The sequence below is a fragment of the Triticum dicoccoides genome, chromosome 3A (genome assembly GCF_002162155.2).
Source record: "Triticum dicoccoides isolate Atlit2015 ecotype Zavitan chromosome 3A, WEW_v2.0, whole genome shotgun sequence".
Taxonomy (NCBI): domain Eukaryota; kingdom Viridiplantae; phylum Streptophyta; class Magnoliopsida; order Poales; family Poaceae; genus Triticum; species Triticum dicoccoides.
This window is the reverse complement of record NC_041384.1, coordinates 252,901,812-252,926,868: the sequence shown is the minus strand read 5'-3', so window position 1 is coordinate 252,926,868 and position 25,057 is coordinate 252,901,812.

The following is a 25,057-nucleotide window of genomic DNA, read 5'->3' as shown; positions in this document are numbered from 1 at the left end:
CGGGGCGACGGTGGTCGATGGGCCGGGGGGCCGGAGACGGGCCCCGCGGGCCGCGACGGGAGCGGACGGCGATGTGGGGCGCCGCGCCATGTGGCGCGCCCGGAGTGGCTGGCGGGGAGGAGCGGACAATGTCCGGCCGTCCGGATTTTGTCCGGCGGCTGGAGGAGGAGGAGGGTTAGGGTTTCTCCCGAGATTTCGAATGGGGAAGATATATATAGGCGTAGAGGGAGCTAGGAGAGTCCAAATGAGGTGCAGTTTTTGGCCACGCGATTGTGATCGAGCGATCTAGATGATGGAGAAGGTTTAGGTGGGTTTTGGGCCAAAATGGAGGGGTGTTGGGCTGCAACACACACGAGGCCTTTTCGGTCCCTCGGTTAACCGTTGGAGCATCAAACGAAGTCCAAATGGTAGGAAACTTGACAGGCGGTCTACCGGTAGTAAACCAAGGCCGCTTGGCAAGTCTCGGTCCAATCCGGAAATTTTTAATCCCCACACACGAAATAAAGGTAGAAATGACCACCGGAGGAGAACGAAGCGCCGGAATGCAAAACGGACAACGGAGAAAATGCTCGAATGCATGAGACGAACACGTATGCAAATGCAATGCGCATGATGAGATGATATGAGATGCATGACAACGACAACAATACACGGAGACACAGACCCGAACCCGAGAAAATAAAATAACTTAAAGCCGGAAACGGCAAGAGTTGGAGTACATATTGGGTAAGTTACATCCGAGGTGTTACATTATTGAGCCGGAAGTAAGACGTGCAGTGTATTCAGAGTGGCGGCTTGAATGGGGCCTAATGACATATGGCTAGTGAGAACCGGTGATCTAAGCTGCCATTATCAGATTGGTATATGTCAAAGTGTGAAATCTGCTAAGTGTTGAATAAACATGTTTATCAGACTGGAGTAGGGTATTTGGATCTAGCGCTCTGCGGAAAAGGAAAATAAATTAAAACCTAAATATTGCATAAGTGGAGGAACTAACACATTGATGAGATTTCTGCGGCTAAAGGGCATGTTTAGTGATTAATGCAAAGGATAGAAACAGGTTCTGCATATTTCAAAGGCCAGTTTTGGATCCAAGTGAGGATTAAACAGAAGCGTGATGAAGAACGATGATGAACCCATAAGAACTGAAGAAACCCTAATGAAGTTCTATGGTGGAGAAGATAAGGTACTCACCGGAACCGCTGAGCAATGGAGAGGCGCTGTAGTTTTTTCTCTGGTCCCGTTCAAGTTGACGCAACAGCCGAGGTCGAGGACAACGATGAGCTTCGCAGCGGCGGCAGTGCTCAGATGTGCAGAGGCATCGCGGAGAGAGGAGGAAGAGAAGAAGGAAAGATGGGGGAGAATGGATGGGATGTCGGGGCCTATTTATAAGGAAAGGGTCAGTAGGCAGGCGCGAGAAATGAGGAGGCCAAAAGATGATTATCCAGCCGTTTCGACGCCTTGATTTTCAGGGTGGTTAATTAAATATAAAGATCCATTAAGATATGCTGTGTCTTGTGCGAAATTAATGGCAGATGACGTCATGGCGGGTTTCCATAATTCCAGGGGATGACATCGTGGCGGGTTACAATATCTTATGAAGAACAAATGAAGAAGGATTTTCTCCTAAGTGTTGAAGATTGACATGAACAAGTTCAAATCAACCTGGGGCCTAATGTTGGGGATGTAACTATTTGGTTAACCCGCCCAGGAGGGGCCAGGTTAAGCCATGGCGGTCTATCAAGACAAAGCCCATAAAGGCGCTGAAGATGGCGGTTCACTATGAAGACTCGTTAAAAGGCCCAAGGCCTAGAGGTGGCTTAAAGCCCATAAGCGTAAACTGCCATATATGTTTGACTTGTATTGTAAGTCATGTGTATTTGGTCACCGAGCTGGACACGTTATATGAGCCAGCCGGGACTCTGTAAAGCCGGTGGGCGTCAACCTGTGTATATAAAGGGATGACCCAGCGACGGTTTAGGGCAAGAGACAGGAGATCGAAAGCTAGGTCAAGCGTATTCGCTCCCTGGTAATCGAGACATAAGCAATACCACCTCAACTGGAGTAGGCCTTTACCTTCACCGCAAAGGGCCGAACTAGTATAAACTCATGTGTCCTCTGTCCCCTTTAACCCCTTTAAGCTAACCTAGCGCGATGGCTCCATGACTAAGTCCCCACACTAGGACATCTGCCGTGACAATTCCACAACAATCACCACACCGTCGTGCTGACAGAACTCTACCTCGACACTTTGCTGGATCAAGAGTTCAAGGGACGTCATCGAGCTGAACGTGTGCGGAACTCGGAGGTGCCATACGTTCGGTACTTGATCGGTTAGAACAAGAAGAAGTTCGACTACATCAACCGCGTTGTCAAACACTTTCGCTTTCGGTCTACGAGGGTATGTGGACACACTGTCCCCCTCTCGTTGATATGCATATCCTAGATAGATCTTGCGTGAGCGTATGATTTTTTTAAAAATTGCATGCTACGTTCCCCAACATGACCCACACAATTTTTTAATCTATATCTAGAAGTTAGTAGTGGCAGGCCCTGAATAGGGCCCGCCACATGTAAGATAACCCCACATACTGAAAAAGCTGCAAATTTTGAGCACGGTGCTGCCAATAGTGTCTATTACACATAAAAAAATTGAAGTTCACAAGATTTTTGTAAAATGATTTTGTGTGTGTGAGGCGGCAATTTTCATTCTAAACCCTTATACTTGGTCGAAGAGTGTCCAGTTTGTACACGATGTGCATCAAGTTTTTTCCACAACGATGTCAAATTTTTACCACACCCTACATGTGCCCAATGAAGACTCCATGCAAAGTTACGTCCCATTTGGAGATTGTTTGCACGCCCAAAGCCTTTTGCCTTTTTAGTTGCCGGAAAGTCAATTAATGCCATGAAAATAGCAAACCCAACTCAAAAAGCTACAAATTTTGAGCACGAGGCTTCCAATAGCTTTTATGCACATGAAAAAAATTGAAGTTCAAAAGATTTTAAAAAAATGATTTTGTGTGTGTGAGGCAGCTATTTCATTCGAAACTCTTATACTTGGTGGTAGATTGCCCGGTTTGCGCATGATGTAGATCAAGTTTTTGCCGTAACAATCTCAATTTTTTTTGCCGTAACGATCTCAAATCTTTACCACACCCTACAGGTGCCCAATGAAGACTCCATGCAAAGTTTCATCCAATTCCGAGCTCGTTTGCACGCCCAATGCAATCTTTTCATTTTCCAGCACAAGTCATGCCCAATTTTCTTGTCCATCCATACTCTTTACTATTGGTTGATGTTTAATATATTCACTTAATTGGTAGCCTTTTATTCTATTCCTCTCTTATCCATATGTAGTATTCACATGCATATTTATTAGGAGTGCTCCAACCATACATAGCTTGAAAGAAGTGTGAAAATAACACAAAACGTTGATTAATTTTCGTTTCGCAACATTTTAGCACTCAATGTTCTCATTTTTTAGCACAAGACATGCCCAATTTTTTTGTCCATCCACACTCTTTAATATTGGCTGATGTTTAATATATTTACATAATTGGTAGTCTTTTTTTAGCACAAGACAACTTTTATTGCTCATTTCAAACTTAACTTGTTGAATTATTACATAACATGAACGTATAGGTAATGAACCAAGCATACCACTGGTGCGGCGACACGAGGCTAGGTGCATGTAAGCCATCATCCATAAATTGCATCTCACCACCAAAGCCAGCCACTGGATCTGGAGAGGGGTACCCTCGCAACAAAACCGCCGCTGCAAGACATAGTGGCTACCACACAGACCAACACCGTCGGTGAAGCACAACACCGCCGACTACCACCTCGCAAGAGAGAGCCCTACTCAGGCTCGTCGACCTAGGGGATGATATGTCCGAATCTAGAGTGTATCATTCCAAGAGGTGCAATCCCTTTTTCTCTTGTTCTTTGTGTTTTTGTGTTTCGGCCGAATTTCTATTTAGCACGCTTTAGCTATAATCATGGTGCTTTCGTGGTGCTTCTCGAGTACCCGGTCTCGATTTACAGGGTGAAAAGCTAGGTCTGGTCTGAGTTGGTCATATATTTTTTTCGATAAAGGGTGGATTTTATTGACTCAAAATGAAGCATCAAGTAGATACAAAACACCATGAGCACACACTCAGCCTCTGCATAAGTAAGATGCACACAGCCAACATTAACACACACGCAAAAAAACACGGCGGCGAATAGCGAAGTCAAACAAGACCAAAACTATGCCTAAGCGAGGAAAAAGAAAAAGACCCCAAAGCGATCAACAACGATCGACAAACTGCAACAACGACCATATCGACACCAACAATCCCTTGATACCACAATAACAACGAGTTTCTTCAACAGCAACGCCTTCAAGAAGGAAACGACTATCAAGCATCGTTGTCACCGGATCCAAGCAGGAAAGGCCAGAATCTAGGTTTTCACCTTGAAGATTAAGTCTGAACATATCCGTGCAATGCCTTCAACAAAGTAACGATGCAGAACATCGTCATTGCCCGGTATAACCAACTTGGGTCAAACCAAGGTTTTTCACCCCGGAGCTCAAGAAAAGGTACTCGAGAAGTACCACCAAATCAAAGTCAATCATGTGATATCTCCATCACTTTTTCGCGATCCCAGCAGCTGCATGCACTTGGCTATTCCACCGCCGTCACTGCACAGCCATCCCTCTGCGTCAAGCCGTCATTTATAGATTGTATTTAATCTTCGAAGGCAAACTGATTAAAATGAGAGCCGTCAAAACTCAAAGGAGCCTTTCGACTGCATCTCACAACATCTCCATCACGAGCCGCCAACAGCAACCACTGAATCCGGAGTGAGGTACCCTCACGTAGAGCTTTTCATGGTTGCCGCAATCCACAGTCATGGCGCCGTAGCAGGCAAGCAACGCTGCAAGCCGACTGCACGCCGCTGCAGCCAGCCAGACGTGTCGCCACGCTGCATCATGGCCCGAACTCCCGAGTTGCAACTCAGATCCAGCCGGGCGGCCGCACACGGGCAACACATCGCGTCACTAGGTGTAGTATTTCTGTCCACCACAGCATGGATACACGTTGTACGCCGTGTATTGCATGGCCGCCGCTACCAGATGTAAGCGTTGCCGCCGCCTCAACGTTGTAGCGACATGAGGGGCGTGGCCGCCGCAACCAAAGGAGGGGCCTCGCGCCGCCTGCCCTTTGGAGGATCTGAGCGAACCGGATCGGACCACGCCTGCGACCATCAGGAGATGATGGCCAACGTGCATGGATCAGATCGGACCATGCCTTCGCTGGAGATGACGCTTGCAGGCGAGGACGTACAATCCAATCAATCGTTGAGATCCTTGGAGAAAGGTGGATAACAGGGGAGAAGACTCGCCACCACCGTCGGCCGCCTGGGGCTTTGCCCCGGCCGCGCCGAGCAGCGGCGGCGAGGATGGGAGGAACGGACTTAGGAGCTTTTGGCGGCGGGATGGGACGCCGCCCGGGTTGCCCTAGCGAGCGACACGGGGGCCTAGCGAGATTTCAATTTTTGCCGAGTTGGTCATACATGGCAATACCAATGTTTTTTATTTGCGTTGTTACTTTGCTGAACACATTGCACAGATATGCTTGGACTGATTCGTGAGGCTGATAACCTAGAATGGTTTGGATTATATGATGACAACGCTTGATCATCGCACCCTTCATCAAGGTGTAGCTGTTGAAAAATCTCACTGCCCTTGTGGTGTAATGAGATGATTGATGTAGATAACATCATTGTTGTAGTTTGTTGATCGCGGATTTGTTCCTTCATTTTTTTCATCGCTTAGTCATAAGTTTCGTCTTATATAACTTTGCTATTTGTTTGTTAGAGCACCAGGGAGTCAAAAGGCCTTCTCGGTTTTATTGCAGAAGCATGAAACTAGAATGGTTTTACTTTGCTATTTGTCGGCGAGTATTTTTGTGTGTTATTGGTTGTGCACATCACAGAGGCTGGGTGTGTGTGTTTATTGTGTTTGTAGGCTTCATTTTAAATCAATAAAAGATTTACCCTTTATCCATAAATGAAAGAGCGTCAATGAATAAATAAATAAATAAATAAGGAAAAAGTCCAAAACAAACCTTGAATTTGTCGGCGAAAGCTAAATCAAACCCTGAACTCTCAATCCCTGAAATCAGCACACCAAACTCCCTTGTCCCGGTCTATTTTAAACCTTGAGCGGACTTAGCCGGTATTTGCTGAATTAGGCCAGCCCATTAACGTCGTCGCTCGCGTGCACGCACTGCTCTGGTTTTTTTTCCTTTTTTTGTTTTTTTTCTTTTCTCTTTTTTACTCATATCTATTTTTTCTTCTTATCCAATGTACATTTTTAACGCACACATAAGATATTTTTGATAAACTTTTGATACTTCCATATACATTATGTACATTTTTAAATTAAATTTTTTCATTTTTTTGAATACATGGTTATATTTTTTCCAAATGCATGTTTACATTTTCTCAATGACAATAAACATTTTATAAAACCAAACGAACACTCTTCTGCATGGTTCAACATTTTTAAATATGTAGACACTGTTTTCAAAAACATGCCAAGTATATTTTGTTAAATGTAAGACACAATTTTTTACAACGTGCACACTTTTTCTTTACATTGTACACACATTTTTGTTTGAAAATGTCACAAACACATTTTTTGAAACTCATGAACATTATTGAAATGCTACATTTTTTCGATTGTACGAAACATTTTTTGAATCACACAAATATTACTATAAATTATATAAACATATGTTTGAATTGGTCCGTACATTTTCATAAAACCTGCAATATTTTTTAGATGTCACAAAATATTTTCTTACAATTTGTTAAGATTTCGAAATTTGTTCCTATTCTCTAAATTTTCGAAAAGCATTCACACATTAAAATTATGTTTATGTTTCAAAAAGTGTTCGCACTTAAATTTTTTGTACAGCTTTCAGAAAAGAAAAGCTCGCTTCATGTCTGGTCGGCCGGCCCACACGAGTACGTAGCCAACGATCCGAAACATTTTCTAAACAAATTATTTACAAAATTATAAAAACATCATTTGCAAAATGTGACACAATTTTGGAAATCCGAAACATTTTCATAGCATGTGAAAAACTGTTGAAACTCTGAACATTTTTTATAGTTGTTTTTAGAATCACAAGCAGCTTTTAAAAATGCGAATATAATTTCAAAATTCCAGAAAAAAATTCAAAACACAAAATGAATTAAATTTGTGCGATAAATAGAAAACAGGAATGTTTTTTAACTGCTGGAAAATTTAGAAATGCATGAATATATTTTAAAGTTGATGATTTCTTGTTGTGTTATAGTGGGCCGGCCCAAATTCAGAGTAGCAGGTTATCCCGGCCGGGATTTTCTTATTCCCAGTGTGCCAAACAAGTCTAGGGTCCCAAATAGACCGGGATTACAAGTTCAGAGTGCCAATTTCCGGGATTCAAAGTTCAGGGTTTGATTTAGCTTTCGTCTACAACTTCAAGGTTCGTTTTGGACTTTTTCCAATAAATAAACATATAAAAGAGTGACACACGTCTAATTTCGTGACAGCTTTTTGCTAGTTGTTATGCTGGACTTGGTCGTGGCCCAAAGTCAAATCAAGATGACATGTTGGCACGTATATACGTAAGTAACTAACGCGATATTGGACAGGCATGCCGCACTAAAGAATATAAGAATAACAGTCAAGGAGAAGGACACTGGTCGATATCCATTCTGGTAGCTAGCAACCACCAAAACTGGAGTAAGTATATAGGTGCTGGTTCGGCGAAAATCCCTTTTGAAGGCCTAGCTCCATGGAGTCTGGTTTTTGAAACAAACAAAATTCATCAAAAATCATTTTTTTACATTTCAAAAAATTCTGAAAAGTATAGGTATACATGGAGTCATAATGCACAAGTGTGTAAATTTTCAGGACGAAATACATTGAAATGAGGATTGAGCAAAAAATAAAATATATAAGGCTTTTTAACACATGATACTATTCATCCTCGCAAATCATTAATTTCTCTTTTTTGTGCGGATCACACTTCAAGGTATTTCATCCAGAAATTTGACACACATACACATAACATCCTTGTTTACTCACCCCGCAAAAAAACATCCTTGTTTACTTGGAAAAAAAATTCAGTTTCTTTTTGAAATAGAAAAGTTCAAATTTTTTTTAAAAAAATCGGCCTCTATGGAGGCAGAGGGCCAAAACGCCTCACTCCTGATTCTGTTATTTAATTCATCATAATGCGTATATGCCCGTGTGTTGTCACATAAATTAAATGTATTTTAACACGGTAAGACGACTGTACAAGACAAATCTTGATGCACAATAAATAGACAGAATATAATTATATTTTAGTTATATAAAAGCGTAATGTTTCTGTTATTTGCTTAAACTGACAGAATAGATACGTGTCCGTGATTGATCTGCTTTATTGGATTATTAAAAATAAGAGACTGATTTATATTTATTTGTCTGCCGATTGGGAACTTTTTTTTGCGAAAAACTTCCAATCTATTCATCTTTAATCATGGCAGTACAACGAACACGGAAAATAAAAATTACATCCAGATCCATAGACCACCTAGAGACGATTACAAGCACTGAAGCGAGCCGAAGGCGCGCCGCTGTCATCACCCCTCCATCATTGGAGTCGGGCACAACTTGTTGTAGTAGACAGTCGGGAAGTCGTCGTGCTAAGGCCGCATAGGACCAACGCACCAGAACAGTAACCGCCGCCGATGAAGAATAACGTAGGTTGGAAGGATTCAACTCGAAGACACACGAATGTAGACGAACAATGACGAGATCCGAGCAAATCCATCAAAGATAGATCCGCCGGAGACACACCTTCACACGCCCACCAACGATGCTAGACGCACCGCCGGAACTTATTGATATTTATTGAGTTACCAAATGTGTCTTACCCGTATCACATTTTATCATATGAATAAATTACTTATGGACCGTGAATTTATTATTATATATCATTGATTGATCTGGTGTATTTGGTTACCAAAGATTTATGTGCTTAAAACAGAAAGGGGATGAAAAATCAGATAGAGGGTGGGAGGATGGAGGAATGGGTGATGAGGAGAAAAATGAAAGATATTATGAAACTGCTCCCAACTTTTCAACAGTTTGCTAACTGCAAGGCAGGCATTGGGGATACAATTTGGTTATGGAAATACCCTTGGAATGAGATGCCTCTCCATCAGAAATACCCTGAGCTTTTTCATATGGACATCACTCTGTAGAATGCGCTTCAGGTAGGCAACAGAGAAGATCTTTTTCACAGACCATTATCCTTTGCTACACACCAACAGTTCTTGGAAATGCAAGATCTTCTCCAAAACTTACCAACCGTGGAGCACAAGGATTCTTGGACTTACAAATGGATAACCCCATCATACTCATTTATCAAGATGTACAAATGTTTGATGGGCCAAAGCAACTCTCACTTCCTCTTCAGCATTCTTTGGAAAGCATCAAATTTACTCAGGCATAAGATTTTCTTCTGGTTACTTCTACACGATAGGGTCAACACTAGAAACCTACTGAAGAGAAAATCCATGTTCCTGAACACATATGAATGTGCATTGTGTAATTATAAGACAGAAGAAACTTCTCTACACCTTTTTTGGGACTGCCCATTTTCCATGCATTGTTGGAACTCAATTATGCCTCCAAAGAGAAGAGGTATCTCGAATTTTGATGAATTTTTTTCTGGCTTTGTCAGTCCCCCCAAAGGAGTGTGGCATCGACATTATCATTGCTGGTTGCTGGAGTATTTGGTCCGTAAGAAATGACAAGATTTTCAAACAGGCAATGGCTCCCCTATGTGCTGGAAATTCTACATGAGAGAAGGTCTCAAAGTGCTCATGCTGAGAGCAAAGGCCACCAAGGCGAACAAGATTCAGTTCTGGATGGATAACAATTTGTAATTTACTATACTATGTTAGAACCCACTAGCATTGATTGAGGCTTTGTAGCCTTCTTATTTGTACATATTTTTAAATATTAATGAAATATCGTTCTACGGTCAGGGTGTCAAAAAAAGGAGAAAAGTAAAAGATGGAATTTAAGGCATCTCCAATGTTGATCCCTAATTAGACATCATATTCGTCTGTGGACTAGTCTGGACCGGTCCATGAAAAGTGATGCGGCAGCCGGCCATCTAATCATGTCCCCCAAATGTCCGTCTTTATTTTCTTATTCCAAGACCGCAACACTTTGTATAGCCATTTGTACATGTCCCACTTATATTAATGAAAAAGAGTTACAGTAGGGCTTTTCCCTACTATAGTTGCTAAAAAATAAGTCTGCAACACTCAAAATAATTACAGAAAATAACAAATTCATGCATAAATGACATGCAAATATTTCTAGTACAATAGTAGTTCAAATGTAAATATTACATCCGAGATAATCAGATGTTCAACAAATTTTTTGAATTCACTGATGCCAAATTCAAAGATACTAGAATCACATCCGGCACATGTCATCTCACACATACTGTCTCTTGAGCTTCATCAAACAACGTATGTACATGAATGACTTGCCCTCTGTCCTATAGTAAATCATGACGGCGTGTGCATGCTACACAACATGCAGATGAACATTGAGTGAATGAATGAATTAACCAGTATGTAGAGCAATAGGAAGAAGCAAAACTTACTATCTTCATGGTTGATAACCCGATGGATACATGGTCTTTGTCGGTGTCAAAACCGGCAGATCTCGGGTAGGGGGTCTCGAACTGTGCGTCTAAGGCGGATGGTAACAAGAGGCAGGGGACACGATGTTTTACCCAGGTTCGGGCCCTCTTGATGGAGGTAAAACCCTATGTCCTGCTCGATTTATTCTTGATGATATGAGTATTACAAGAGTTGATCTACCACGAGATTGAAGAGGCTAAACCCTAGAAGCTAGCCTATGGTATGATTTTATGTTGTCCTATGGACTAAAACCCTCCGGTTTATATAGACACCGGGGAGGGTTAGGGTTACACAAGGTCGGTTACAAAGGAGGAGATACACATATCCGTATTGCCTAGCTTGCCTTCCATGCCAAGTAGAGTCCCATCCGGACACTAGACGAAGTCTTCAATCTTGTATCTTCATAGTCTAACAGTTCGGCCAAAGGATATAGTCCGGCTGTCCGGAGACCCCCTAATCCAGGATTCCCTCAGTAGCCCCTGAACCAGGCTTCAATGACGATGATTCCGGCGCGCAGTATTGTCTTCGGCATTTCAAGGAGGGTTCCTCCTCCGAATACACCACGGAAGAATTTAAATACAAGGATAGTGTCCGACCCTGCAAAATAATTTCACATACCACCGTAGAGAGAACAATATTTCCACAAATCTAATCTGCTGACTTGTTTCGGCAACATGACATTATGCCACGGCCCGGTGATTATTCGAACCATTTCCTTCAACCAGCTCCACACATAACGCGAGGCGGTTTCTTGACACGTCTTGTCAAAGCAGAGATCGTGTTCCCCTAATTACGGGATTCTCATCAATACGGTCGTGGGTAACCCAACCGTGCCTAGGACTCCTAGATTTTAGGCAAGTCCCAAACGGCCACTAGGAGGACGCTTGATATTCACCCTCTTTATAAAGGGACAAGGCTTTTACTTTTTTCCCTCCCGTGCGCAATCGAATCCTTCCCCTGCCTCGAGTTCTAACACCCAAAGCCCAGGTCAGGTGCTTCGGACATTCAATCATGTCCGGATCTAGTCTTCAAGGCCGGTGGATGCCCTCCTCCGTTACGGAAGAGGATATCAAGAAGTTGAGGGAGGCCAGATATCTTACCGCCGAAATTTCACATAGGCTGCTCACCCGAGGGCAGGTCATCCCTACTCCCGAACCCAATGAGAGCGTCGTGTTCGTCTCCCACTTCCTCCGAGGTCTAGGCCTCACTCTGGATCCCTTTGTTAGGGGTTTGATGTTCTATTACGGGATAGATTTCCATGATCTAGCCCCAGACTCCTTTCTCCACATCTCGGCATTTATTGTCGTATGTGAGGCCTTTCTCCGCATTACCGCTCACTTCGGCCTGTGGCTCAAGACCTTTGACATGAAGCCGAAGATGGTCGAGGGGCGACATGTAGCGTGCGGAGGCGCATTATAAGCAAGATCGCTGGAGCTCCATGGCCAAAGGGTTCCATTCCAGAGGTGTCCGGATTATGGCAACGTGAGTGGTTTTACATCACAGCTCCCAGAAGTGCCAAGTGGTCGGCTGCCCTTGCTTTCCGCTCGGGCCCTCCACCACAACTGATGTCATGGATTAGCAGAGGGCTGAGCTGGGGTCCAGCCAAGGACGTGCCTATACTGCAGAGCCGCATTCAAGATCTCTTCGAAGGAGATTTCAGTCTGGTTATGGTGGTGCAAGTCATGCTGGTTTGTCGAGTCCAGCCTTGCAAACGCCGGCCCCTCCGCATGTGGGAGTTCAACCCAGAAGGACCGTGTACTATTCAGAATTTCCTCGGCCTGATGCACGAGGAGATGTATAAATCATTCTTTGGACCCCAAATAGAGTGTCTGGATACCACTGAGGACGTGGGCCTGAGCAGCAACCGCACCGCCGACCAAGTAAGTAATCCTCTAGCCGAACACACCATCTTTCATTTATCATGAAGTCATTCTGAGAAATCGCTCTTTGACCAGGACTGGATAACAAAGGCGAAGATGAACCGGTGTTCGGCCCCCCTTCCTGAAGGTTTGGACAATCCGGTATTGGAAAAGATGCTCGAGCTAGCACCTTGCCCGGAGCCCTCAAAGGAAGATAAAGGGGGGAATAATGAGGGCGAAAGCGGGCCCCCATCGCCACCAATTTCAACCGAGGGAATGAGCGCCTCCGTGAAGGAGGATAACCAAGGGGAAGAATCCAACCTTCTCTCGCTTCGGGGAAAGAAGAGGACTGCCTCTGAAGATCCGGAAACCAAGGCTTCCAAACGGGAGAAGAAATCTTCACCAGAGGGTCCTGCCTTGGAGGGTGCTCTTGCCGCACAAAGTCCGCGCGAGGATCAGCCCTCCAACGAGCTGTAAGTAATCAGAAAGTACTTTAATAGTGGAGATATACTACCTTACCTCTGAGGAAAATAACCGAAGCATTTATCTTGCAGTTCGGATCTTAGCCCTTCTCAGCAGAGCTCGTCTTCGGGGGATCTTCTTCCGGAGAAGATGGAGAGCGAAACGCCTCCCCCGGACTCCCTCGCTCAAGAAGCGGGCGACCTTGAAGTGTCGTCACGGAGGGCCTCTCCGGATCCAGTGAGGCCAGAAGATAATCCTATAGTCACCCAAAGTCCCCAGCGTCCGGCTCTTGAAGAGAGCAAACAAAAGAGTCCGGCACCGTCTGGTATGCGGTCGGACGTACTTAGGGAGCTGTTGGAGCGAGCGGCCATCTCAGAAGAACACCGTACGTTGATGGAAAGAATTTCGTCCGCCAAAAGCAGATTGCATGAAGCTTTTATAAGTCTACTAACGGGCTTTGAGGTACGTGGAATGATATACTTTTTGATAGTACCGAACATTTTTAGGTGTGCCCTGTGTAGATAGTAGCCCCTGAGACTCTAGTTGTCGTCGAGAACGGCGGCGAACAGAGGATCATAGTCCTAGGTAATAACCAATCCGCCTTTATGTGCAGGTGGTGGAAGCTCCGGTGGCTAGCCGGACTAATGAGTTTGCCGAACTAAAGCGGCAACTGGATGCGGCAGATGCCGACATCGAGCTTGGTAACAAGCGGCTTGACGAGGCACAGGGTAAGTAATGTTTTCTGGTGAATGTCACATAGTAAGAGCAGCATGATGCCAGTATCTTTAATATGCTATGACTGCAGATGGAGCTGCCACCGTGGAGACCCTTCGGGCGGAACTTGCCCGAGCCAAGGAACACACAAGAATTAGTAATGCGGCTGCTTTAAAGGCGGCCGAAGAGTTAAGAGCCGAGAAGGCCGCGCATAGCGAGACCAAAGAAAAAATGGCCAAGATGACTATAAAGTTGAAAGACACTGTCGACCGCTGCCAGCTTCTTGAAGAAGAAAACCGGGCGAAGGTGATGGACCTGGAAAAGGCCACAATGGCGACCAAAGACACTCGCTCTGCCATGAGAGCGAAGAAGGAGGAATATCGTGAAGCCGGGGATATTGCGGCTGGGAAGCCCTTTATGCTACGGAGGAAGTTCGGAGATCCGCGGTATGCCCCTCTGGATCGGCTGTGGAGTTCGGCAGACGCATATATGGACTTGGGGCGAGCATTGTCAATGCGACCGAATACTTCCGAGATCAAACCGGTCGTGAAGTGGACAAGCTGTTCTGGTCACAGTTTAACGTTCCAGAGCGTCCGCTTCCATTGACTGATCAGCTAGCCGAATGGGCCGAACTCAATAGGTTGTCTGTACTCGCCATGAGGTTCATTGTAGATCATCTGTGGCCAGAAAAACCAAAGCCAAACAGCTATTTCAGCTTAGTGTAGCAGTTCCTTGGAGCGGTGCCGCACATCAATGCGATAAAGAGGTCGGCCTGTATATAAGTCTCGCGGATGGCCCTTGCCCTTGTCAAAGCATATTGGGCGGAGATGGATGCTACCACTGTTGCGGCGCAGGGTTCGGCCATAGGACGAATGGCTGCCGAGCACTATTTCAAAGAAGTTCTTGAGGGTGCTCGTTTGATAGAGGCCCAGTGCTCGAAGAATATTATGTTTGAGTGACATGTATTCCCATTGTAAACACAATGTTTTTTATGAAATTTATTAAGGCTGTATTTGTACTTTTGCGTGGAAGTAATATGATGCCTCCTGTGCGGCCATTTATATATATATATATATATATATATATATATATAACCTGAAAGATTGCAGTCGTCGGCTTCAACCCCACACATATAATGCGGAGGTGTTCGCAGAAGACGCATGTTCACACTTAATCCAACGTCTTGGTCCTATTAAGGAGGTGATAGCATAGCGAACGAGGCAACTGGACTATAATGCTTTAACACTTTCACTTAGCCATAGGAGTTTGACGGTGGGGCTACTATATAGCCCCTGGTGGCTCCGCACTCTCCCGAATTCGGGGTGCGTACATGCCTGGCCGGGAAACAACCCTTCGTTAAGGCGGAGGAATTCTAACATTCCGATAGGTCATCGAGTGGTTGACCAGTCTCACGCTATATCATGACAGTTAGTTGTCGGCTTTCTCTACTGAGGTGCTCGTCCGGCTGACCCAGGGCACAATCGCAGTAGTTCTCTTGGTGCCGCCTTAGCCGATAGGGCGGAACGTAAGGCAGCAAAACACAGGAGCCAGGCAAACCCAACATTTGACCAAAGACATGATTCAGATCTGATGCATATAAGTCCAAACTCACGACGCCGAACACTCCCTAAGGTATTTGGTCTTTATGGTATAAACCGGGCCTAAACAGTGCCCTTTGTAAGAAGCCCTGGTGTCCAGGTACGTGCATTATTCCGACGTGGCCACATGCCAAGACGCCAACATCCTTCTCAATTGTACTGAGAATCCGAGGGATGTGTATCAACAAGAGACAGTAAAAAAGGTTGATGCAGGGTCTTAATCTAAAAAGAATCCTTGGAACGAGTCCCTGCTGCATGTCTATGCCTGTGTCTCCGTTGTGCCGTATCCTGGATGGGTGTAGCACGATGGTCATCTATAAAAGAGAGGAACTTTGGTGAAAAGTTGTCGTGCAAAAAGGTAGGTTTAAAGAAACCATGTATAATTCAAGATGAGTAAAAATTGCCACTTGTCTGCGCGCGTTGAGCCCCTTGTATTTGTAATAGGGGTGTGGCCATCAAACCTGTATGAATTACATATAGCTGCGTTGGACTCATCTAACCGTGTCCATAGTCTTGACGACCTGTCGAATGCTTTAGTTGGTGAGGCCGTTTTAGTGTGCGGCTGCCGAGGCAGCCGCCCTCTTTTCGGCGCACAGGGATCGCTCAATATTTTCATTTACTGTAATGATGCCACATGGACCGGGCATCTTAAGCGTGAGGGACGCGTAATGCGGTATTGCATTAAAGCGAGCAAAAGCTTCGCGTCCAAGTAGTGCTTGATAGCCACTTTGGAACGGAGCAATGTGGAAGGTTAAATTTTCGCTACGGAAGTTATCGGGGAAGCCGAATATAATCTCTAGTAGCAGGGAGCCCTTGCAATGAGCCCCTGGGCCTGGCATTACTCCTTTAAAGGTAGTATTTCTATGGCAAATTTTCGTTGGGTCTATCCCCATTTTTCGGATTGTGTCCTGATATATCAGGTTTAGACTATTGCCACCGTCCATCAAGACTCGTGTGAAGTGGTATCCGTCAACTTTTGGGTCTAATACCAAGCCAGCCCATCCTGCACGTCGGATACTTGCTGAGTAATCCCGATGGTCAAAAGTGATCGGTTGAGACGACCAGTGGCAGGACTCCGCGGTGATAGGCCCTTGGGCATATTTCTCTGGGAGTGCCGCTTTGGTTCTCCCCTTGATCACGTGTAACACGTTTACTGTTTTGACTTCTGATGGAAATTTCTTTTGTTCCCCAGTGTCTTGCTTGAGAGGCTCATCCTCGTCTTCGCTTGGTGTATCCTCCCCCTTGTGTACGACGTTGAGCTTGCCGGACTGCTTGAAGACCCAACATTCTCTGTGGGTATGATTAGCGGGTTTACCATGGGTGCTATGGATTTGACATATTTGGTCCAGAATTTTGTTTAGGCTGGACATTTCATCTCTGGCGCCTTTAGAGGGCGGCTTTTGCTGATCTGGCCAAGAGCTTATGAATCCGGCGTTTACCGCCGTGCTCTTCGGGCTGTTTTCTTTATTCTGGCGCTTATTATTTTTGCTGCGCAGTGATTTCCCGTTTCCATCTCTAACTTCGGATGTACTGGGGTCGCTGGTGCTGCATCTGGCTAGCCAGCTATCCTCACCCGCGCAAAAGCGGGTCATGAGGCTTGTTAATGCTGCCATTGTTCTCGGCTTTTCTTGGCCGAGGTGTCTAGCCAGCCATTCGTCGCGGATGCTATGCTTAAAAGCTGCCAAGGCTTCGGCGTCTGGACAGTCGACTATTTGGTTCTTTTTAGTAAGAAACCTGTTCCAAAGCTTTCGGGCTGACTCTCCGGGCTGTTGAGTTATATGACTCAAATCGTCCACATCCGGAGGTCAGACATAAGTCCCTTGAAAATTTGCCCGAAAAGCGTCTTCGAGATCTTCCCAGCTTCCAATGGAGCTTTCAGGGAGGCTTTTAAGCCAGTGCCGAGCTGGCCCTTTGAGTTTGAGGGGTAAATACTTAATAGCGTGGAGATCGTCTCCTCGAGCCATATGGATATGGAGGATATAGTCCTCAATCCAGACCCAGGGTCTGTTGTTCCGTCGTATACCTCTATGTTTACGGGTTTGGATCCCTCTGGAAATTCATGGTCCAGCACCTCATCGGTGAAACATAGGGGGTGTGCGGCACCCCTGTATCTGGGTGTACCGCGTTGTTCGGATGTTTGTTGTGTTGCATCGTATGCTGGAGCGCGCTTGCGTGGTCCATAGATGGATCTGGTTGCGCTGTCCTTTTGATGCGAGCCCTCGCGTGGATCGCATATTGGCTTATGTGCGGCATTGTTTGCCGCTCTATGTTGGCCGCGGGGTCGTCTATCCGGCCAGATGGCCGTTTTAATTTTTGGTTGCGGGGGATCTAAGGCCTCCTCATCGAATTCAGGTAGCAACTTCCGTTTCAGGTAGCTCTTGGTGTGGCGATTACCGCCATACTTCGCTGCTGTGTTGAGTGCTTTACTCCATCTGATTCTAAGTGTGTCTTGCGCAGCCTTGAGCCTTTGCTTCTGCTTTTTTAGACTCCTCGCGGTGGCAACGAGCCTTTGATGGGCATTCTGTTGCTCCGGGTGTCTGTCCGGTGTGATGTCGTCTGGACTATTATCTTTGACAGAGTCGGGTTGTTCGGTTTGATTCTTCGTGTTGCCGTGGTTCGGTGATGGTTCACACTGCTCTAATTTTGGGTCTATATGATTGTTGTTTCTACCGAGGCGGGATTTGGGGCGGCGCTTACGTCGCCGCTTTGACTGCTTCTTGAGGGGACAACCCTTCGTTGCGTCCTTCCGTTCCTCGTCGTCGTTTTCTTTTGGTGTGTCCACCATGTATACGTCATGTGGTGAAGTGGGCGTCCAGTGCCCTGTGGGCAGTGGTTCCTGTTCGTCTCCTGCATCGTCGTCCATACCGTCGATGTCTTCGGAGTCGAAGTCGAGCATGTCGGTTAAGTCATCGACAGTGGCTACTAAGTGGGTGGTGGGTGGGCGGCGAATTTCTTCGTCATCCGCATCCCAGTCCTGCCGGACATAGTTCGGCCAGGACTCTCCTGACAAGGAGAGAGACTTTAATCAATTCAGTATGTCGCCGAAGGGCGAGTGCTGAAAAATATCCGCAGAGGTAAACTCCATGATCGGCACCCAATCAAATTCCATAGGAACGGGCGCAGGCGGTTCGGAGTCCGTGGCTGGAGAAGGATCCGGCAGTTTAGCAACACGGCTCTCGTGAAGGGTAAGGTCGATATTCGGCTCGATCGCCGCCGAGGATACGGCCTCCGTGACGGGGTCTATCCACCCGTCCATGGATGGCGCAACTGGCTCCGAATTGAGGGTCGGAGCGGCTGCCGGTGTGATCTCCTGAACACTGTTTGATGGTAGAGCTAAATCGTACTCATCGTGACCGCGTGACGCAGAAGGCAGAGGCTCGAATCCGTCGAAGATCAAGTCTCCGCAGATATCGGCTGTGTAGTTTAAGCTTCCAAACCTGACCTGGTGGCCAGGGGCGTAACTTTCGATCTGCTCCAGATGGCCAAGCGAGTTGGCCCGCAGTGCGAAGCCGCCGAACACAAAGATCTATCCGGGGAGAAAAGTCTCACCCTGGACTGCATCGCTATCGATGATCATAGGAGCCATCAAGCCTAACAGCGACGACACAGAGGAACTCTCAATGAAGGCACCAATGTCGGTGTCAAAACCAGCGAATCTTGGGTAGGGGGTCCCGAACTGTGCGTCTAAGGTGGCTGGTAACAGGAGGCAGGGGACACGATGTTTTACCCAGGTCCGGGCCCTCTTGATGGAGGTAAAACCCTACGTCGTGCTCGATTTATACTTGATGATATGAGTATTACAAGAGTTGATCTACCACGAGATCGAAGAGGCTAAACCCTAGAAGCTAGCCTATGGTATGATTGTATGTTGTCCTACAGACTAAAACCCTCCGGTTTATATAGACAACAGGGAGGGTTAGGGTTACACAAGGTCGGTTACAAAGGAGGAGATACACATATCCGTATTTCCTAGCTTGCCTTCCATGCCAAGTAGAGTCCCATCCGGACACGAGACGTAGTCTTCAATCTTGTATCTTCATAGTCTATCAGTCCGGACAAAGGAAATAGTCCGGCTGTCCGGAGACCCCCTAATCCAGGACTCCCTCAGTCTTCACTCGTGCAACCGCACCACACAACTTCATGATGGAGTTGCAGATGGCTTACCATTGATGCAATAATGGATGATGTCCATGTCATAGGGCGCGAAGTTCTTTCACGCATGGAATGAAGCATGCACACACTGCCAAAAGATCGAGCACCTTGAGTTCTTTCCTACAAAGTCCATAGCTACGGACAACCGTGGTTCCTCGAGTACTTGAAAGCACAAGTGCTTCCTGGGTGATTTTGGTAATTAATGTCAACATATCTCTTGTTGGACTAATGTTTTCATCTAGTATATTTCAGATGAGTTCAACAGTGGAGTCGCTTGGACAAGAGGATGCGGAACCCCTTCAAGATGATAATGACAAAGATTGGCTCAAGCTCAAGACTCTACATTTTCATTTTAGTGATCCAAGATCACATTGAGTCCATAGGAAAAGCCAATACTATTAAAATGGGATGAGGTGTTGCTTAATGGCTTGCTTTCTCAACGTGCTTAGTGATATGCTCCAAAGACCTCAACCATTTTCTCATTTCCACATATGTCCCAAACCAAAAGTCAAACTCGGCCCCATCGATTTTATCTATCCGGTGCCACTGAGTTCATTTGACATAGCCACTGCCAGAAACCCTAATCAGTTCAGTCTCACCGATGGGATCTCGGTCTCACCGAGATGTGCTTGCAAACTCTCTGTTGCCTATTGCATCTATTTTGGTCTCACCGAGATATGCAATCGGTCCCACCAAGTTTGCTTGACCAACTCTGTGTTTTGCTTATTACCAAAATCGGCCCACCGAGTTTGTGTAATTGGGCAAACCGAGTTGAGATTTTACCCTAACCCTAGCACATCAGTCCCACCGAAATTCATAACATTCACATTTTGAACCATATCGGTTTGACCTAGTTTCTCGATTCGGTCCCACTGAGTTTGGTGAAATGTGTGTAATGGCTAGATTTTGTGTGGAGGCTATAAATACCCCTCCACCCACTCTTCATTCATGGAGAGAGCCATCAGAACGTGCCTACACTTCCATCATAAGTTTTCTGAGAGTGAACCACCTACTCATGTGTTGAGACCAAGATATTCCATTCCAACCACAAGAATCTTGATCTCTAGCCTTCCCCAAGTTGCCTTCCACTCAAATCATCTTTCCACCAAATCCAAATCTGTGTGAGAGAGTTGAGTGTTGGGGAGACTATCACTTGAAGCACAAGAGCAAGGAGTTCAGCATCAACACACCATTTATTACCTTTTGAAGAGTGGTGTCTCCTAGATTGGTTAGGTGTTACTTGGGAGCCTCCGACAAGATTGTGGAGTTTAACCAAGGAGTTTGTACGGGCAAGGAGATCGCCTACTTCGTGAAGATCTACCCAAGTGAGGCAAGTCCTTCATGGGCGATGGTCATGGTGGGATAGACAAGGTTGCTTCTTCGTGGACCCTTCATGGGTGGAGCCCTCCGTGGACTCGCGCAATCGTTACCCTTCGTGGGTTGAAGTCTCCATCAACGTGGATGTACGATAGCACCACCTATCGGAACCACGCCAAAATCTACGTGTCTCCAATTGCGTTTGCATACTCCAATCCCATTCCTTTACATTCTTGCAACTTGCATGCTTTACTTTCCGTAGCTCTTATACTCTTGCCATGCTTGCTTGAAATGTATTGTGAATGTTTAAACTTGTGCTAAAAATCCACCTTAAACTAAAGAAATAAAAAACTGCTACTTTTCTTTGTTGAGGGTCTAATCACCCCCTCTAGACACCTCTTCTCGATCCTACAATTGGTATCAGAGCATTGGTTTCCATAGCTTTGGTTTAATCACCATTGGAGGAAAATGGACGAGTCTATGTTGGGGAGTCTTAGACGTAGAGTACCTATACTTGATGGAGAGTTCTTTCATGAGTGGAAAATTGAGATGCTTGAGATTTTCAATGAATATCACTTGAACAAGTACATTACTATTCCTTGTGCGCGCCTTGTTGACCCCTTGCATCCTACTCTCGATGAGTCTATTGACATGATCTGTAATCTTAGAACCGTCAATCTAACCACCAGAGGATTACCTAGAAACTTGATTGCCAGCTTGCCTGCTCTTGATTGTGCTTACACCATATGGAGATTTCTCGAGGAATGATTTCCAAATTATTCCTTACAAAACTAAGATGAGATTCTTCATAAGTCTATTGCCTTGATTAAGATGAATTCCAATGATCCTAAGTTTGGTGATTGTTTACTTGAGCTTAGTAACCTCATGCGTGCCAAAGGAGATGTTGGAGTCATTAGCAATATCATCTCCGAAGCCATTAGAATTCATAAAGATGAACATTGTGATGATCACTTATCTAATGAATCACTCTCTCTAGGAATTGATCAATCACAAGATGATGCTGAACATGGATACTATGATGAGGATGATGATAGTGACTTTGATCTCGATGAGTCTATGAGACATTTTGGTCTTATGGCCAATCTTCGCGGCTACATGGCTGGAGGAAAGGAATGGGTTCTTGATAGTGGATGTACCGATCACATGACCGGATATAAGGACATGTTCCGTGAACTTGCTGAGAACAACGACCCTCGAAAGTATGTCACCTTTGGTGATAACTCAAAGGGTAAGGTGGTTGGCCTTGGTAAGGTGGCCATCTCACATGATAGCTCCATACAAAATGTTATGCTCGTTGAATCTCTTGGCTATAATCTACTTTCCATATCTAGACTTGCTGACTTTGGTTTGAATGTCCTATTTACTGAAGTAGATTGCCAAGTGTTTCGTAGAGATAATCAGAAAATGGTCTTTGCCGGTATTCGTAGTGGTGATCTTTACATTGTTGAATTCACTAAAAAGGCTCAACCTAGAATTTGCTTAATTGCTAAATCCTCTAAAGGCTGGTTGTGGCATAGAATATTAGGTCATGTGCGCATGCGAAATCTTGATAAGCTCATTAAAGGTGATCATGTCCTTGGAGTGAAAGATGTTATATTTGATAAGGATAGATTGTGTAGTGCTTGTCAAGCAGGAAAACAAGTCGGAGGAAGCCACCCCGTGAAGAACATCATGACCACGAGAGGACCACTCGAGCTACTTCATACGGATATCTTTGGTCCCAATGCCTATAAAAGTCTCGGTGGAAACTCATTTGGTCTAGTCATAGTAGATGATTTTTCAAGATTTACATGGGTGTTCTTTCTTGATGATAAATCGCAGGTCCAAAAGATCTTCAAGAACTTTGCTAGGAAGGCCCAAAAGCAATTTGAAGTGAAGATCAAGAAGGTTCACAGTGACAACAGAACAGAGTTCAAGAACGCAAATGTGGACACCTTTCTGGACAAAGAAGGGATTTCACACGAGTTCTCGGCTACGTACATGCCTCAACAAAATGGAGTTGTTGAGAGAAAGAACCGGACTCTTATTGAGATGGCGAGAATGATGCTTGATGAGTACACGACGCCAAAACACTTTTGGGAGGAAGCGGTTGAGACAACTTGTCATGCAACAAATCACTTGTATCTTCACAAGCTACTCGACAAGACAACATACGAGCTTCTCACCAGTAACAAACCCCAAGTTGGATACTTTCGAGTATTCGGCTCAAAGTGCAATATTCTTGATAAGCATCATCATTCTAAATTTGCTCCTAAATCTCATGAGGGTTTCCTACTTGGTTATGGCTCAAACTCTCACACCTATCGTGTTTACAACAACTTCACCCGAAAGGTTGAAGAGACGGTAGATGTGAAGTTTGATGAATCTAACGGCTTGCAAGTAGAGCAATTTCCAAGTGATGTAGGAGACAAAGACCCTTCGGAAGCAATCCAAGACTTGTCAATTGGCAAGATTCGTCCAACGGAGGTGAAGGATAGTACCTCGTCCGTCCAAGTGGAATCTTCTATCTCGCGACAAGGTGAACCAAGAGTTGACATGGAAGCATCCACAAGTGGGACACGCCAAGATGAACAGAACAAGGAAGTACTCCAAGATGAACCTCATCAACCTCCTTCTCCACCTCGACAAGAGAACGACAATGTCAACAACGAAGAAGGCCAAGAAGAAGAAAAAGATGATGAAGAAGATGTTCCACCCCGACCCAAGCAAAAGCTCTCATGAGTTCGAGCAAGAGTCTCAAGAGACCACCCTGTTGAACAAATCTTCAATGATATCCAAACCGGGAGAATCACTTGCTCTAAAACTCGTTTGGCAAATTTTTGTGAACATTATTCATTCATCTCTAGCATTGAACCTATGAAGGTTGAAGAAGCATTGGAAGATCTGGATTGGATAAATGCCATGCACGAAGAGCTACACAACTTTGAAAGGAATCAAGTGTGGACATTGGTTGAGAAGCCCGACAACAACCACAACATCATCGGTACCAAATGGGTGTTCCGCAACAAGCAAGACGAAGATGGACAAGTCGTTAACAACAAAGCACGTCTCGTCGCCCAAGGCTACACTCAAGTCGAAGGTATGGACTATGGTGAGACATATGCCCCCGTTGCTATACATGAGTCCGTCCGCATCTTACTTGCCTATGCTAATCACCATGATATCACCTTGTACCAAATGGACATTAAAAGTGCCTTTCTAAATGGTGAAATTGAGGAGGAAGTTTATGTTAAACAACCTCTCGGCTTTGTTAATCCTAAGAAACCCGATCATGTTTACAAACTTCACAAAGCCCTTTATGGTCTTAAACAAGCTCCTAGAGCATGGTATAAATGCTTGATCAAATTCCTTATTGAAAAAGGCTTTGGAATTGGAAAGATAGATTCTACTCTTTTTACTAAAAGGGTTAATGGTGAATTATTTGTGTGCCAAATTTATGTTGATGATATCATATTTGGCTCGACTAACCCTCATTTTAGTGAAAAGTTTGGAAAGCTAATGTCGGTGAAGTTTGAGATGTCTATGATGAGTGAAATCAAGTTATTTCTTGGGTTGCAAATCAAGCAAACTAAGGAGGGTACCTTTGTTTCTCAAACAAAGTATACCAAGGACTTATTCAAGAAGTTCAACATCAAAGAATGAAAAGGTATGAATACACCCATGCCTACTAGTGGACATCTTGACTTGACCAAGGATGGCGAGCCGGTTGACCAAAAGGTTTACCGCTCTATGATTGGTTCATTGTTATATCTATGTGCCTCCCGTCTTGATATTATGCTAAGTGTGTGCATGTGTGCACGATATCAAGAGGCCCCCAAAGAATGTCATCGTAAGGCTGTGAAAAGGATAGTGAGATACTTAATTCATACACCAAATTTTGGCATTTGGTATCCTAAGAGTTCTTCTTTTGATCTTGTTGGCTATTCCGACTCGGACTATGCTGGTGACAAGGTTGATAGAAAGTACACTTCGGGTACTTGTCAATTTCTTGGTAGATCTCTTGCGTCTTGGTCCTTCAAGAAGCAAAACTCGGTATCCTTATACACCGCCAAAGCGGAATACATTGCCGCCGGTTCATGTTGTGCTCAATTACTTTGGATGACCCAAACTCTTAAAGATTATGGGATCTATGTGAAACATGTTCCATTGCTTTGTGACAATTAAAGTGCTATTAAGATTGCT